This window comes from Rattus norvegicus, chromosome 1, assembly GCF_036323735.1.
Source record: "Rattus norvegicus strain BN/NHsdMcwi chromosome 1, GRCr8, whole genome shotgun sequence".
NCBI classification, from domain to species: Eukaryota; Metazoa; Chordata; class Mammalia; order Rodentia; family Muridae; genus Rattus; species Rattus norvegicus.
Genome location: NC_086019.1, coordinates 61,751,449 through 61,770,393, shown reverse-complemented (window position 1 = coordinate 61,770,393; position 18,945 = coordinate 61,751,449).

The window sequence follows — 18,945 nt, the reverse complement described above, 5'->3', positions numbered from 1 at the left end:
GATAGGCCCATTCACAGACATACACAGGCACACACACACACACACACACACACACACACACACACACACACACAAACACATCATTTCATGCAAGCCTACACCGCCCCCCCCCAATCACCTGCTATCTTGGGATGTGTCCAGGTTGCCTCAACTTAGCTTCTTCCCACCACATATGTCCCTAAATTATGTGAACCAAGGGTGGTCACTCCCCTTGCTGGGTTCCCTATTCCTCAAGTTCAGGTGAGGTCACTCTGCTCCTCCTGATCCTTTCCTGGTCTAGAGCTTGTCACCTGACCCTGTGGTTCACAAGTGCTCCCAAGGAAGAAATAATCCATGTCTCCATGTTTACATGGTTGCCCATACTGCTGATTCCTGGCAGGAGTCATGTGTGGATGGGTACTTGACAGGGTTTGGTCCTTAGTTTGTCAGTGTCTCCATGAACACAGCATTCCTGTGAGACCAAAGCACTCCAGACACAACTTGGGATATGCTGAGTGGCATGGCAGAGTATGCCCCTGAAGAGCAGGCAGGCCCAGCATGGCCACAGTACAGCCTTGGATGTGCCTGTCTGCCTTTCCCACCAGAGCATGACCTGCTGTAACAGGTGTTGTCATTATCTTGGGGAACACAGCATTGAGAACCCTGCAGGGGCTTCTGGTCTCCAGGGAGCAGGCAGGGGCCTTGTGCTCACTTGTCCCTCACTAGTCCCCTTGGCCCAGGGATTGTGGTTTTCAGGACTCCCAGAAGCATCAGAGGCCAGCAGAAGTCATCTTAGTGTGTGCAGCAGCTACAGGTGCATGCAGGTCAGGACCTGTGCCCTGTGTCTTCAGAGACAAGAAGGAGCCAAGAGCATTGGCTGACCCTGAGAAGCCACTTTGGTCTCAAAAAGATTCTATTTATGTCCTTCCTCTGGGCCTGTGGAGACATTGTAGGGAACTATACCAATTTCCTTGGATGCCAGGCTGTACAGAACTGCAGACTGTGGTCACAATCCATAGGGAATGGACAGGACAATTACAGGCCACGCTCTGCCATGCCTCTGCCTAAAAGTGTGAATCAGGGGTCAGGGTATGGGCATAAGGAGGAGCCCACGCAGATTCGAGTCTCCTTCCAATATTCATCTGTGGGCTGGGTAAAGAAAGCCAGCACAAAATCACAGTAACTTAATATGATTGTCTTTTAAAAGAAACATCAAAGATAACAGGTGTAAATCATGAAAATGGCATCTGTGTGTGCGTAGACAGCTGTTTGCATGGAGAGTGTGTACCCACACTCCAAGCACGGACTACAGGCATGGGGAGTGTCTGTCTACACTTGGAGCAGAGCATACATGCTATCAAACACACAATAAAGGCCATCATGCCCAAGCCCCGGGTCTATAAGCCACTGAAAGCCTCTCACTCCTCAGTGGGGTCTGATGTCCAATACCTTAGAGACATCTGCAGACTGTGCTGTCAGAACATGAAGAGCCATGAGAGTCTCCCCCGGGAACTCTGTAGTCTTGCTGGAAATGCAAGAGGAAAGCCCAGCCTCTAGGCCAACATGTAGCATAGTTCATACAAGTATCACTGACACACAAACATGTTGAAGACAACATGGCAGGGCCTGGCAGAGATGTAACTTGGCCAAAGGTGGAGTGGCTTGGACAAAAGAACAATCATGGCTGTGGTAGCTCCCTAAAGCCTGGATTGCTGCCCCCTCTATTATGGGGTCTCTGAGGAAGACAAACTGATGGACTCCTAGAGCATCCTGTTGATTAGCTTGCTGTTCAGATGTGGGATGTGGTCACAGTGCTCTGACAAGGCCACAAGAACATCCATGGGAGTGAAAACTAGCCTAGGTGTGTCCTACTGTGCCCAGGGATCTGCACTCTGGCTTATGGTGTGGAGGCCCAGGGTGCAATGGGGTCAAGGTGTGGCATAAGGAGGAGCCCACGCAGCATAGCATGTGAGTCCTTGAGCTCACTGCATTTAAGTCCTGGGGTGAGTCTCAAGTGGTCAAACTCTGCATGACTCAGGTGGCTGACTACTTACCTGCTGTGATTGACATCACCGGCTTTTACAATGTGGGTGTAGCCTTAAGAACCATGTTATATACTTGTCAACTGGAAAACAGAACTTGTGTTTCACTTAGGATGGATGTGTGTCCTTCCAAAGTGTGAGAGTACCATACTTTGTTTTCTTCCCTCCCTCTCCACTTCCAAAGTCTGGAAGGCCTCCTTCATGTGGGCTCTAGACAGCCAACGCTCACTGCAATGATCACTTGGGTTTGCCATGAATGAACTTCTGTACTGGGAACTGACCTGGCACAGGGCTAGGCTTCCCTTCCTTGCTGACCGAGCAGAAACCTGTGACAATCAAGTGACACCTGGAAGAGTTCCTGTGCACCAAGTTGGGGTGCAGTTCTCTGAGTTGCATGCCTCTGTGGATGAGTCCCACAAACGCCAAGGCACTGGTGACAGGCCTGGAAAAGGACAGCATAAGTCACAGGAGACCCCAGGTTGATCTGGCAAGGGATATGCACTCTTTGCTATGATTAACCTTATCTTGCTCATGGACAGACAATTCTCATGTGAACCAAGTGTGCTAAGTTTAAGAAAATAGGCTGGGGCTGGAGAGCAGGCTCAGTGGTTCAGAGCCTGGCTGCTCTTTCAAAGGTCCTGAGTTTGATTCCAGTCACCATATTATGGATACTAACTAACTATAATCAGATCTGATGCCCTCTTTGGACACACAGATGTACATGCAGATAGACCACTGAAATAATTGAATCTTAAAAGAAAGGAACAAAGGAATGAAAGAAGGAAGAAAAGAAAGTTAAAGAATGAAAGAAAAAAGAATGAAAGAAAGGAAGTGAAGTACGAAAGAACGAACGAACGAAAGAACGAAAAATCAAGAAAGGCAGAGAGAGAGAGAGACAGAGAGAGAGAGAGAGAGAGAGAGAGAGAGAGAGAGAGAGAGGAAGTAAGAACGAAGGAAAGAGAGAGATAGATAGGAGAAGAAAAGAAAGGAGGAAGCAAGCAAACTGGTCAGCCATAGAGAAACGGGCCTGTAATACCAGACCATCAAGACACACAGTAGGGAGGGGATCAGAAGTTCAAGGCTACCCTGGTCTATAGCATGAGTTCAAGGTCACCATGGACAACTTAGTCACACCCTTTTTCTAAAGGTGAGGAGGGCTAAGGCTACTAACACAGTGGTAGCGCACTCGTGGGGAAAGCAGACTGCTGTCCATTGATACCTCTCCTTCCTTGCTCTGAAATACACAATGGTATTAGAAGAGTCAAAAGTTCTTGGCCTAGTATCCACTATTCTATTTGCTACATCGTTAAGGGTGCAGTTTTTGGTATTTTGATCAGGAATCAAATCTATGAAATAAAACTTAAGCAATACTCTTATTGCTGTCAGAGCCTCCACACACACACATAAACACACGCACATACACACACATACACACACACACACACACACACACACACACACACACACACACACACACGTACCAATTTAAGACAAGGCAGACTTTATCTGCAGGGGATCCAATGCCGTCAAGAACTGGGACCCTGAAAAAAGAGCACTACACTTCAAAACAAAAATCCAAGGAAAATAAACAACTGAGTGTCAGTGGAGGTTGTGTCAGAAGAGTGTCAGAAGAGTCTGTGAGAAGGTGAAGGGCACACTGAACACTCAGCCAAACTGGAAACGTCTGCACCTGAACTGTTCAGCATGAACCCTGCAGTGTGGCATGCTGTGGGGGTTTCTGAGAAACCATGTCTCATCACCTGAGTTTGCATCTATTTAGACCAAGTGTTTGGGTGTTGGAGGTGACTACTATATCTATAGATTAATTAAAATTAATGTGGATGAATTCATCATGCATAAACAGTACAACAAAGTTGTCCAGACCAAACTGTTGGATGTATCATTAATGGATTATTCCTTAAATACTTCTGAGCACGAAGATGAAAAATTTAAGATTAATCTCTGTTCCACTAGTGGATGACTCACTAAATGTGCACCACACTGGAGGGGACCAACCATCAAAGGAAAGCTACCGTTCTTTTAATCTTTTGCAACTGCAGTAGCCCATTCAAAGCAAACACTCACATGTGTCTCATCAGTCAATCAGTCTACAGGACAGAGATTACCTATGCCAATCTCAGGGACAGAACAGCATTTTCTGTTTCCAATTCAACTACCTTTTTTTCTTTAACCTGCACCCAGGATCCAAAAAAATGCATCAAAACAGCATTTACCTGCCCACACTGAAACACCATTAATGAACAAAGAACAAGAAATGGTAGAAACAGTCTCAGCAAGGAGAAAGTCAAGAGTCAGGTTGTGAAGACTCCTTCACATACTGCAGAGACAAGACAAGTCAGCCTCAGCAAGGCCCGGCCAGCTACCCACACACACCCCATGGCTCTGAGCCCATCAGCTCCAGACCTGAGGACTACCAGGGATGCAAGTTTGACACTTGAGACTCTCTCAGTCAGTAAGGTGCCATGGAAAGTAGCTGGGAAGCAGAGTTTACAGAGAAAGTCATAGAAACATTTCAGCCTTAAAAATCAAAATCTGATCCTTTCAAAGCCAGGTGTGTGTGTGTGTGTGTGTGTGTGTGTGTGTGTGTGTGTGTGTGTGTGTGTGTTTATGTGTGTGTGTGGAGGCTCATAAGACATAGGTAGTCTTGGAAAATCAAGGAGAGGAAGGATTTATTGAGAAGCTGAGATGGTGGACAATGAAGGGTGGATGTTGGAAGGAAGCTAGTGGATTGTGGGAGTTTAATAGCCAAAGAAATTAGTATTTAATTCCCTTAGACAACTGGTCCAGGTGCAGTGTTCCTGGTGGTGGCTCAGTGTTCCAGCTGTGGATTCAGGGAACTCAGAATATCATACTGAAAATAATCTCTCAGACTACAGAGTCAAATTCCTGCTGGTGCTCCAGTCCCATCAGAGAAGAAATTAAGTCCCTCCTCCTATGGATCCTCTCATTTTTGTCATTCTCGCCTGCAGGAGATTCAGTCCTTCCTTTCAGGTGGCTACTCATACCTGCAGGTGATTTAGACCCTCTTGAAGGGAATTCTGTCTCCAGATTGGGGTGTGAACCCTCCTGTTAGAGAATTAACTCTCTAAATCTTCTCATAGTGTATGTGTGACTACCTGGAGACAGCATTATCTGCACTTCTAAACTCTGATTGGTATAGAGAACCCACGATATGAGTTTGAAAACCTCTGAGTTATATACTGAGTAATGAAAACCTCTGAGTTCTATACTGTTGATTTCTAAATGTATTCAGGTGATTATGAATTATTCTGCAATATTTTGATGAAATTTACTTACTTCCTAGATTTCAAACAATAATAGAAGCTATAGTTAAAAGTTTAGTGTGTGTTTGGCCAAATTATGTACAAAATATTTTTGATTTTTATAAAAGTTGGTGTACGACATAGAAATGTTCCCCTATTTTGTTTTGTTTACTGCTAGGATGTAGAAATGCTATATTTCTGCTGACAGAGCTTATATTCATTGGTCTTGTATAACTCACTGTTCAGTGCTAAACTTTAGCAGATTCCTTAGGGTCTCTGCCATTTATAACAGGATTCCATCTACAAGTCGACTGCCTTGTTCTTCCTTTCTGATGAGATGCCTTTTGTTCAGTTTTCCCCCGCAAATGACAGAGCTATACTGTGAGAAAAATGATGGACAGCAGTGCCAGAAAGACCTGGGACACATTTACAAAGTCTGGTCCAATTAGAATGGGGCATGGTGAGATAGTTCTGTCAGGTATGCTCTGACCCTATGAGTCTCTCTTCACTACCTTCACTTGGACAAGTTGTAAAGCAATTAATATGGTGAAGGATGAAGTCCCTGGCACTTAGTAGGTGACACTTAAAGACAATGCCTTCCACGTGATCCATTCAAGGAAACCTGAAAGGTGGGCTCTCTTGTAATGACATTGGTGTCCTTATGAAAGGGACCCTAAAGTTACAGACACTTGAAGGGTGCAGAGAGAGACCACAGGGCACCAAGAGGAACCAGCTACCTACAAACGGAGGAGAACTGGAGCCAACTCTTGGACCTCAGTCCTCCTAACGGAAGCCAACAGAAACCTCTGCTCAGTTCTGCCTGCAGTCCACAAACACTAGAGTGTGCATTCTTGGTGTGCCCCAGAGCCTGAAACTCGCTGCTCTAACCCCAGCTCTGTTGTGGTGTGAATGGAAGTTTTGTCTATTTTGGGGTGGATGGTAGTCTATCTCTCAAGGTGAGGTAAAGTATTCCTGAGTTAGGTGCAAAGGTACAGTCCCAGGGGGAAGCTTCTCGATAGCTAAGCTTGAGGTTGAAGCAGGCAGAGCTGTGCTCTCCTTAAGGAATGTAGCACTAGGTTCCAGAATAGAGGTTTATTCTTTCAATGTACACTTAGGCAAATTTGCAAAGATCCAAAATGCTGGCTGCGGTTCTCACCAGTTTCCTTGGAGTATGCCCACAGAGTTCCTTGTCTGCTCCTGGGAATCCAAGCCTTGTCCTCGAAGGGGCTGCTCATGCACTCATCTGACTTCTTTGGTCAGGAAGCACACCTGCTAAAAACTGAATTTTAAGAGGCAGATCAGATCATAGAAAGGACTAAAAGAGTTCGAAGGGGCTCGAGACCCCATATGAACAACAATGCCAAGCAACCAGAGTTTCCAGGGACTAAGCCACTTCCCAAAGACTATACATGGACTGACCCTGGGCTCCAACCTCATAGGTAGCAATGAATAGCCTAGTAAGAGCACCAGTGGAAAGGGAAGCCCTTGGTCCTGCCAAGACTGAACCCCCCCCCAGTGAATGTGATTGTTGGGGGGAGGGTGGTAATGGTGGAGGATGGGGAGGGGAACACCCATAGAGAAGGGGAGTGGAAGGGGTAGGGGGATGTTGGCTCAGAAACTGGGAAAGGGAATAACAATCGAAATGTAAATAAGAAATACTCAAGTTAATAAAAAAAAAAAAACATAGAGACAGGAGGAACTGCATCCTGAACTTTTGTGTAGGAAATTTGGCTTGGACTGATCAAGTATCAGAAGGACCATGAATTCCCTATGGCCAAATTAGCTAGGCCTAAGTTTAAACCAAGAGAGCTCCTTGAAATACCTGATCTGCAGTTTGCGCTCCCTTCTACAAGCAACTACTCAGTTGAATATAAGTGACTACATCCAGGTTAATTAGTTGGCTGCTAAGTGTAAATCTACTTTTATCTGTATTTAAACGTACGGTTCACATCCCCATTAAATGGAGAAGCCTCAGTGGTATTAGTTATAAAGGTGCTCACATAATAAGTTTTTGCCAAGAAATTTTCAGTAATTCATGTAAAAATCTATATGGAGAATGCAGTATAGTACAGTCAAATCACAGGCTTTATAATCCTATATTTAAAGTTTGATATAATTACAAATATTTAAGCAGGACTATTTTAAATATTCTAATATATTTAATTTAGAATTAATCTGTTTTTTGATGCACCAATCAGCCATAATGTAGGTTAGGTTGTTTCCTAAGTCATGTGTTTTAAGAGGCTTATCAGTCTACCAGCTAAATTTGGAACACCTTTTACAGGATTGTATTATTTAGGTACCAGGAATATTAAAGAAGATGAAAAGAATAGGAAAGTTAAAATGATTTAGTAAGCATTAACTTTTATGGATGCATAACAGCTTAAATTTTGATGAGATATTTGTGAGAAAACTAGTAGGGGGAGTATAAGTAAAGGAATGATCCTTTCACTGCCTCTAAACCATAAAATGCATTCCTACAGTTATCTGAACTCCACTGACTACGGAAGTCAAGGTAAAACACACACACACACACACACACACACACACACACACACACACACAGACACACACACACACACAAACACACACAAAGAAGCAGATCAGATCTTTCTGATTATGTTCACAGCATATTCTTCTTTATTTGTTTATTTGTCTGTTTTTGTTTTTTAATTTTTTATTAGATACATTTCTTTACTTACACTTCAAATGTCATTTCCCTTCCCGGTTTCCTGTTCATAAATCTTAGGTGGGACTGCTGTAAGGTTCAGATTCTCTGCTTGGGAACCATTACCACACATGATGTTTATAGTTTTGTTCACTTTTATCAATCTATTTTTCTGCGGTGTGCTCTAAGAGGGCAACGAGTAGGGTTACATAATTATTAGTATTAACAGCTGTACTCCCAAATCCTACTCAGTATGGAGTCTGCTGATGTTCAGCATAAGGAGGTGCCAAGTCAGGGGAACTTGATGTGCTGATGCAGCAAATGAGAGTCCACAGAGGCCCCAAGCAGGAGATGGAGGAAGGAGCCATAAGGACAGTTGGGAGAAAACAGCTCAACTTCCCTAAGATTCAGAAAAGAAGCAGTTGGTCTCCATCCCGAGGGAACTCAAGCTAAGACTCACAAAATAGTGCTACTAAGCCAACCCAAATTCTCTTATTTTTCTCACATCCCTGAGAGCAGAAAGGAGTGGTTTCAAACTCCATGGGCTCCCCTCATACTCATTGGAATTCGATGCTGAAACTGCCATAATCTCTGTTCTGAAAAATCCCCTCAGGAACTAATGAAGGGCGTGGCTAAATCTGAGAGGAGGGGCGGGTATTGTTCATTGGCCACTCATGCGCGCACATGAGCTCTATGCCCATACACTGAAGTTTTCCAGGCTACCTTTCAGGATCCTTGAATGCAGGACTTTGCTCCCGAATTTACACTGCTTGTAAAATACAAATCAATTTACTGTGGCATTGAATACCCATCTCAGCTAGAGGCATCACTTTCCCAGCCCACTGGCGATCCTGCCCCCTGAGACTTGTAATGGAGGAGGCCCTTCCCCTTCCACTCTACCATCTCAGGAGAGTCTACCACACAGACAATATCTTATAGGGTCCATCAATCAGGCCCCACATGTTCTGTGTTCATTTCTCACACTTTAACATTTATCCACACCTGTGGTCTGCTGATGTCTCCTGATCCCCCAGCCTTTCCTGTATGTGACTGCCTGGGATCACAGGGTGAGTAGGGGCAGTACTATCTACATACTGTTTAAAACGTTTAGGCAATCTCAAGACTGGCACTTACTTCCCAGTGCTGTGAGTGAACAGGTTGAAAAAAATCCTTATACAAACACAATCACCTGACTCTTTAGGAGATGAAAATTTCTTCTGCCAGGTCAATCAAGCACCCTATTCTGCTTAATTGTATCATAAATTCATGAGTATAACTGTTTCTGAAATCACTTTATTACCTGGGAATGGGCAGAGGAAGACTCATGTAGGATTTGGCAGAAAACGAAGTGGTACAGAGACCAGGGGCCACAGTAGGCCACAGCCACAAATCCCACACAGGACAGGGAGCACAAGAAGACATGGTCCTGGGTCAGCACCAAATCTAGTTTCTAAGGGATGTCTCTACTGAATTAAAAAAAAGTAAATTAAAATATAGAAATATAAACACTAATTCCAATATATAAATTCTGTTCTTCCACAAAAGTTCCCCACAAGTTTTTTAAACCCTCAAACATGCTTCCCCTTTCTTAAAGTTCCTTTGCATTATTTATAGGACACTGCTGAGTGTCAAGGCTACAGGTAACAGTACTCATAGTCATTCCCTGTTCATCTGAACTTTACATCCTTTGACCAGCAACTTTCCAACTCCATCCTTACATTTTACCCAAATCCTGAGATTTGGACACTGTCCTGCTCCCCGTGCTAAAGCACAGTAGTCATGAGGGTGAGGGGACCCAACATCCCACTGACCCTTCAGCCTGCTGGAACTGATCAGTGTATCCTGTACTATGATAATAAAACATACCTTCCTTCCATCAGTACTGAGTGGCCACTTACATTTGAAACGTGAATGACCAGAAGACCTTTAAGGCAATGGGCTTATCAGTGTGTAGTTTGGGGAGTCCAGGCCTTAGGAAAACATTTCCCAACAGTAGTGTACGCTATTCAATGTGCTCTTGCAACACTTATTCACATCTGACCTCACTGCCCAGGGATGGCCAAGTCTACTTCACTACAGGTCTCAGAAACACACATGCAGTGTTTTCAGATGCTTGCAGGTTCTTGAGTGCATCTGTCTTCCCATAGACTAGGGACAGCAGGTACCTGCTCACCTTCGGGACGTATTTTTATGCTATCGAAGGCTGCCCATGTGCTGCAAACACAAGTAGAATGCACTTCCTGGGCAAGACAAGTGTGCAAATCCTTCATCAGCTCTCTGGGACATTCTATTCTCTTACAGAGGAAAAAGCAAAGACACGCTTTCAAATAGGAAACTCGATAAACGTAAAAAATACTAATGGTTGTATTTCAACAATTGATCGAACAGCTCTTATTAAAAAGAATTTTTAGGTTTCAAATGCTTCCGTTTTATTTAAAATTGTGATTATTTCCCTGAGGCACAGATTTCTATGGAACAGAAAGTTCTTCTGAAACCATATTAGAGATTCTGAAAAAGAAAATGTGTTGAAATCATAAAGTCACCTTTCACACAAAATAAGCAAACTGAGGCCTTTCTCCCATAGCTCAACTGAGGAGTGAGGATGCAAATTCAGGAATTAAAATTAAATAAATCTGTTACGCTGAGAAAGAGATGCAGACTCAACTGACACAAGTTTTCTTATAGCACTTAAGTCACAGGGGGCACAGCAACACGCTTCTACCTTTCCTGACAGTTTTTATAAATCTCTTTACTAAATTTACAAATTCTGAGATAGCTGTGCTTGACTGCCAACCGTGAGCTCCCATTTATCTCGGACATCTTTGTTCCTACCTGCAAGAATGCTGTGTAATGCTGTGAGAGCTCTACAGCCTTTGGAACCTCTGAAGTATTAGTTAACTCTAACAGAACTGTCACCTTTGCTTTCCACCAATGACTAGTGTTCTGGTGATTTGAATTGATAAAAATAAAATCCCTAGCATCAAATCTGAAGCCTTTCTCTAGAATTTTGGAAATTAAATTATGAATTAGATATTCAATCTCAAACATTTACATTGGATCAGGAGGCTCACATTTTAGATGAAAGATGTGTTGTGTGCCTTACATAAAAAACTCCTTGTAGCCCACTCATGTAAATTAAAGAATGTACAGGCAACATTTCACCTGCCCCAAGAGACCTGTCTCCTGCATACAGGGTCCCCAATGACACAGGAATGCCCTAGGCTGAGAGGCCTGTCTCCTGTAGACAAAGTCCATTATGACACAGTAGTGCTCTGAAATTTTCGGCTATCACTGTCTGGTAGGAAAATGGAGTTTGGAGAAAGAACAGAAAGGTAATATCTAGGCCTACTGCCCTTGGAATGACAATGGAAAAGGTAGGGTAGAGGAAACACCCTGTCATCTTTTAAGCCCTTCATTCTGTCTTCTGGGTCCAAGAGTGCCAAAGCTAACAAGAACGGGTAAATTCACCTTAGTCAGATCACTAAGAACTAGGCAGGATTTTTCTTGGTAATGTAAGACAAAATTTCTTGGATGTGGAACATCTCTAAATTGCAACCATTTCAGAAAAAGAAAATCCGCAACCAACAGATTGGGAAAAGATCTTTACCAATCCTACAACAGATAGAGGCCTTATATCCAAAATATACAAAGAACTCAAGAAGTTAGACAGAAGGGAGACAAATAACCTTATTAAAAATGGGGTTCAGAGCTAAACAAAGAATTCACAGTTGAGGAATGCTGAATGGCTGAGAAACACCTAAAGAAATGTTCAACATCTTTAGTCATAAGGGAAATGCAAATCAAAACAACCCTGAGATTTCACCTCACACCAGTGAGAATGGCTAAGATCAAAAACTCAGGTGACAGCAGATGCTGGCGAGGATACGGAGAAAGAGGAACACTCCTCCATTGTTGGTGGGATTGCAGACTGGTAAAACCATTCTGGAAATCAGTCTGGAGGTTCCTCAGAAAATTGGACATTGAACTGCCTGAGGATCCAGCTATACCTCTCTTGGGCATATACCCAAAAGATGCCCGAACATATAAAAAAGACACGTGCTCCACTATGTTCATCGCAGCCTTATTCATAATAGCCAGAAGCTGGAAAGACCCCAGATGCCCTTCAACAGAGGAATGGATACAGAAAATGTGGTACATCTACACAATGGAATATCACTCAGGTATCAAAAACAATGACTTTATGAAATACGTAGGCAAATGGGTGGAACTGGAAAATATCATCCTGAGTGAGGTAACCCAATCACAGAAAAACACACATGGTATGCACTCACTGATAAGTGGCTATTAGCCCAAATGGTTGAATTACCCTAGATGCCTAGAACAAATGAAACTCAAGACGGATGATCATAATGTGAATGCTTCACTCCTTCTTTAAAAGGGGAACAAGAATACCCTTGACAGTGAATAGAGAGGCAAAGATTAAAACAGACACAGAAGGAACACCCATTCAGAGCCTGCCCCACATGTGGCCCATACATATACAGCCATCCAATTAGACAAGATGGATGAAGCAAAGAAGTGCAGACCGACAGGAGCCGGATGTAGATCGCTCCTGAGAGACACAGCCAGAATACAGCAAACACAGAGGCGAATGCCAGCCGCAAACCACTGAACTGAGAATAGGACCCCTGTTGAAGGAATCAGAGAAAGAATTGGAAGAGCTTGAAGTGGCTCGAGACCCCATACGAACAACAATGCCAAGCAACCAGAGCTTCCAGGGACTAAGCCACGACCTAAAGACTATACATGGACTGACCCTGGACTCTGACCTCATAGGTAGCAATGAATATCCTAGTAAGAGCACCAGTGGAAGGGGAAGCCCTGGGTCCTGCTAAGACTGAACCCCCAGTGAACTAGATTGTTGGGGGGAGGGTGGCAATGGGGGGAGGACAGGGCGGGGAACACCAATAAAGAAGGGGAGGGGGGAGGGGGATGTTTGCCCGGAAACCGGGAAAGGGAATAACACTCGAAATGTAAATGAGAAATACTCAAGTTAATAAAAAAAAAAAGAAAAGAGTGGAAAAAAAAAGGCACCGTCAATGCACAGCAGCATTCCTCACACCACCACACCACACAGTCAGTGCACAGCAGCATTCCTCATACCACACAGTCAGTGCACAGCAGCATTCCTCACATCACACAGTCAGTGCACAGCAGAGTTCTTCACACCATATTCAATGAACTGCAGTGTTCTTCACACCACACAGCATCCACAGCCATGAGCATCTGCACAGTTTTTCACAAAGCTCGAGTGCAGAATGCCCTTCACTGATTCCTTTAAAACAAATACTGGCCCCATCTGCAACACCACATTGGACAATGACTTAACATAGATTTACAGTCTATAATGGCCAGCACCCTATGCAAAAACAAGGTCAGAACAGCACGATGAAATCACACAGCAGGAAATGAGCAAAATCCTACCCACATATACCCTGGAAGCTTGACTAGTTGGGAAAGTTTCTATTTTATTGTTCCAAACTTGTAAGACAAATACTCCTGTAAAAATGGATATTGGGTCAGAAAATGTCCATAGACTTGGAATACTCAAAATGATTATTTATAAAGTCTAAAACAGCTGCAAATCTAAAGGAATGAGAAACACCTCAAGTGACCAGCCCTTACCCACATCAGGACAGAAAACCAGCTTGGTACTAAAAAATCCAGCATCTGCCTTCTCTTTCTTCTATTTAAACATAATTTATAAATTTTAAAACAAGAAATTAACTTCTTGGAGGAAGCAGTTAACAGCATTTTGTAAGGAAATATTATCAAGAAAGTACTCTACTGGAATTCATACCCTGGAAGTGAACAGTCAAATGCACTTACAATAGCATTCTATGGAAAGCTAATGAAATGTTTGAGAAAAAACTTAGGTATGGTATATAATTTCAGGATCATCAATATTCTGCTTAGAGATCATAATGTAACAACAAAAGAACTTTGGATCACATAGGGAAATATTATACAATGCAGTCATGTGCATGAAGCCTTACCCGGACATTACTGGAATTAGCACAACATTATGTGTATACTTTTGTACTAACAATAAAAATAACTTACCTTAATAACTGTGAGATAGTATATCATATAATAATGTATCATAAAAAGTGACTTCAAGAAATGAAGAAAAATTTCTAAAGAAGGAATCAAGAAGATGTTATTTTATATGCACACCATCTGTATTTCCACCCAGTAGTTAACATTTTAGTTTACCTTTTTCATTGGTGAGACTGGTCCATTTTCTCCCCTGCAGTAGGGAGTAGGGACAAGGCAGCAGTCATCAAGTATGCAGTGTGTTACTGTTTCATAGGCATACAACCTGTGTTTTATTTACATATAAATATATGGATGTATGTAAAAAATTATGAATAAAATAATAAATTACATTGTACATTAATATATAAATAGAAATTATATATTATAAAAGAGAATTGTCTTATATAGGGTTCTTTAGAGTCACAGAACTTATGGGTAATCTCTGCACAGAGAGACAATTGGTTGATGACTTGCAGTCTGTAGTCCAACTCCCCAACCATGATCAGCAGCAGGTATGAATGGGAGTCCAAGGATCTAGCAGTGGCTCAGTCCCACAAGGCAGGCAGGCAGACAAAAGAGAGACTCTTCCTTCTTCCAATGCCCTCATGTAAATCCCCAGCAGAAGGTGTGTCCCAGGTTAAAGGTGCATACAACCACAGCTGGATCTGGGACTTGCTTTGTCCCAGGTGACCTTGAACTCAGAGACCTCCTTGCCTTAAGCTCCTGAGATTCCTAGCCACTTTGCCTCATGATCTCCATGCCAAGATGCAGTTCAGAAACTTGTATCTCCCAGCCTCAACATCAGGATCAAAGGTGAGCTTTACAATTCTGGGTTGTAGTTCATTCCACTTATAGTCAAGTTCACAACCAGGAATAGCCACTACGAGTATATACGATGTGTCATTATACATGCACAATATATATACATATAAATTTGAAAACACCACAACATTTTATTAGTATATGCTAACCGAGTAAAGTGACAGATGTGGCATTTGTCTGCACATCATGCATGGGTGGGAGAAGAAATTATAAGCCCTTGCATCAAATGAGGAGCTGCAGTTAACAGCAGCTGATAGAAATTCATTCTTCCTTGGGGGAAGGCCGCTGGTACGACTCCCAGTGAACAGCTGTACACACAGTATGTATGCATGACTAGGTCTAACAGGGCTTAATGGGATACAAAAAATGTGTTTATGTGTATTTCTGTACACACACACACACACACACACACACACACACACACAGAGGGGTGGTTTAGTGGTGCTGATTTTTAACCCAGGATCGGATTCAGTTGGACCTCTGTGAGTTCTAGACTAATCTGATTTACACAGCCAGTCCCAGAGCAACCAGGGCAATAGAGTCAATAGGGGGATTCTGAGAGGAATCTTTTAGAATTTGGAGGAGAGAAGTTAGGGTTGATAAGACCATATTTTACTGTATACATGTATGGAAATTGAAATAAGTGAGAAAATACATGAACTAACTGAGAGGAAAAAAAAGTACACTCAATAATGGCAAGTTTTTGAACTGACTTTTGTCCAGTTACTTGGCAAAGCAGAAATAAATATGCCTTTAACTGATTTCATCTATGGCAATGACACTTTCCTTGAGTCAAAACAGTTAACATAGATGATTGGAAATGACCTTGAAATCACAGTTACCCTCAGCATCCATGGGCTAGATTGAAAATTTATAGTTCTGATTAAAAAGCTGCAAGATATTTCATAACTTCGTATTATCAACTGCGGATTATTTTATAGATCTATAGAATTCCACACCTCAGCTGTTAAATCATTCAATTCTCCCAGTAAACATCCATGATACAATAAGGATGCCCTAATCTCTTTGAACAGGTGCTCTGGTGCAGACTCTGCCTGAGATAGCCCAACAGCTGCATCTTCTCTTGGCTCCTTCTAGAGAGCTTCATGACTCTGCTGAACAGGATATAAGGTTGGTTATTTGTTTGGATTTTACTTGGGATTTTTGACTTTAGCCTTTTCCCTGATACCTTTTCCTTAATTTGTATTCTATTTTTCTAATTTTTACTTTAGTTTATTTCAAGCACATTTTGTTACATGCAATTTTAAAATAACCCCGCACTAAGTCTGGCTAAACACAGGCATCCTTCAACATTGGAGGTCCTGCAACAGTGGATGTCATTGAGTCAGTGCCATTGAAATGACGGTGGAGGTCCAACAACAGAGGAATTATTGTGCCAGTAGAGGTCCTGCAAAAGTCTGGCTGCTAAAAGAGTGCATGCTCTAAAGTGGAGGTCCTGAAGCAGTTAAGGTACTGCAACAGTCTAAGTATAGATACTGTGCATATCCTGTGCTAGTAGAGGTCTTGCACATTGGTGCTGCTCACCGTGAAGTTGATGAGACACTGAAGGTCCTGCCACAGTGGAGGTCCTTATAACAGTTGAGATCCTGCAACAGTGGAAAAGCAGTGTGAATGGATAACCTGTGCCAGTAGAGTTCCTGCAGCTTGGAGGTCCTGAGAAAGTGGAAGGGCTGAGACAATGGAGGTCTTTTGACAGTGCAGGTCCTTATAACCGTGATATAGGAGGTCTTGCGACATTAGAGGTCCTTGAAACAGTTGAAGTGCTGTGACAGTGGATGTTCAGGGACAGTAGAATTCCTGTGCCAGTAGAGATCTTGCAGTTTGGAGGTACTGAGTCTGTGGAGTTTCCTGACAGCCGAGGTACTACCAGAGTGGATGTCCTGTGACAAGGGAGTTCTTAGGGTAGTGCAGGTTCTGGGACAGTGGAAGTACTGCTACAATGGTTATCAAAATGCATGGAAAGAAGCAGCAAGGATGCCACCCAGACCAGACCATGGCAAATATAATGAAGATATTAATCCACCCCAACATCATATTGCTTCACCAAGGAATTGAGTCTGAGACACGTCTATACCTTCTCATGGAGCTCTTTGAAGTTCTACAGCTTTACAAATTCATCTGAAAGTCTGTGATAGTGGAGGCCTTAGACAATGTAAGACCAGCCACAATGGAGATCCTGTTCCAGTAGAAGTTCTGCAAAAGTCTAGTTGGTGATAGAGTGGATGTCCTGAGACAGTGGAAGTCTGGTGACAGTGGAGGTCCTGCACCATTAGAGGTTCTGGATCATTCGAGGTCCTGAGACATGCAGGTGCTCAGACAATGGAGTTCCTGCAACAGTGTAGGTCCTGTGAGAGTGGAGGTGCTAGGAAAGTGAAGGTGATGGACAGTGTAGGTCCAGTGTAGGAATATTGTGTTCCTACAACATTGGAGGTCCTACAACAGTTGAGGCTCTCATACGGTGCAGTTCTTCCAACTTTGGAGGTCATGCAACTGAATAGGTCATGGGAAAATTGAGGTTCTGGGACAGTAAGGGTGTTGGGACAATGGAGGTGCTATGTCACCTGAGGTCCTGGGACATTGAGGTCCTGCAATATTGGAGGTCCTAAGACAGTGTAGATGACCTTGGAATAGTTGAAGTCTGGAATAAAGGGAGGCTCTGCACCAGTAAATACCCTGAGACACAGGAGATCCTGCAGTTTGCCTGGACAGTGAAGGTCCTACAAAAGTGGAGGTCCTGTGACAATGGAGGTCATGAATCGGTGCATTGGCACTGACCGTAGAGAGCCAGCAGCAGTGGACTGTCTTTGCCAGTAGAGGTCCTGCAAGATTCTAGCTGTTGTGAAAGTGGATATCCTACAACATTGGAGGGCTGGCATTAGTGAATGCCCTGAGACAATGGAGATCCTGCAGGAGTTGGTTTGCTTGGACAGTGAAGGTGCTACAAAAGTGGAAGTCTTGCATCAGTGGAGGGGCTTGGCAAAAATTGAGGTGCTGCCACACTACTGGTCAAGCAACAGTGAATATCATGAGACAGTGCATTTGCAGTGACAGTGGAGCTCCAGCAACTGTGGAATTTGTGTGCCAGTAGAGGTCCTGCAAATTCTAGCTGCTGAGAGGGTCTATGTCCTGCAACCTTGTTGGTCCTGCAACAGTTGAGGTACTGCAACAGTGTAAGTCCAGCTACAGTGGATAACCTGTTATAGTAGAGGTCCTTTAAATTGGCCTTGGTGAGACAGTGGACGTCCTGTGATAGTGGAAGTCCTATGACACTGGAGGGGCTGGAACACTGGAGCTCATGCCAAAATTGCAGTTCTTGTAATGGTTGAGGTGTTGTGACAGTGGAAATCTAGCGACAGTGGACATTCTGTAGGACAGTAGAGGTCCTACAATATAAAAGTCCTTGGACAGTGGAGGTACTGACGCACTGGAGGTCCTGTGAGAATAGAGGTTCTTATAACAGCTGTGACACTGGAAGTACAGCAAATGTAAATGTCCTCTGATAGGAGAGCTCCAACAAACTGAAGTTGCTGAGAGACAGGAGGTACTCCAACAGCAGTGGTCCTAAGACAGTAGAGATCCTGTAACAGTGGAGAGGCTGAGACCCTGGAGGTCCTTTGACAGTGGACTACTTTGTAACAATAGACGTGCTATGACAAGGGGGTTGTACAGTAGTAGAGGTCCTTGTTATAGTTGAGGTACTCCAACAGTGGAAGTTAGGGACAGTGACTTCCATCGCCCGTAAAGGTCTTGCAATTTGGAGGGTCTGAGACAGAGGAGTTGCCTGACCACAGACGCCCTACCACAATATTGGTCCTTTGACTGTGGAGGTCTTGGGATAGTTCAGGTGCCGGGACAGTGGAAGTTCTGCTACAGGGGTTATCAAAGTGCATGCAAAGAAGAAGCAATGGTGCCAGCCAAACATGACCATGGCAAATATAATGAAGTTTTTCATCCACCCCAACATCATCTTGCTTCTCCAATTGAGTCTGAGACAATTCTAATAACTTATCGTGAAACTGGTTGAAATTTTACAGCTTTACAAATACATCTGAAAGTCTTTCCACCGAGA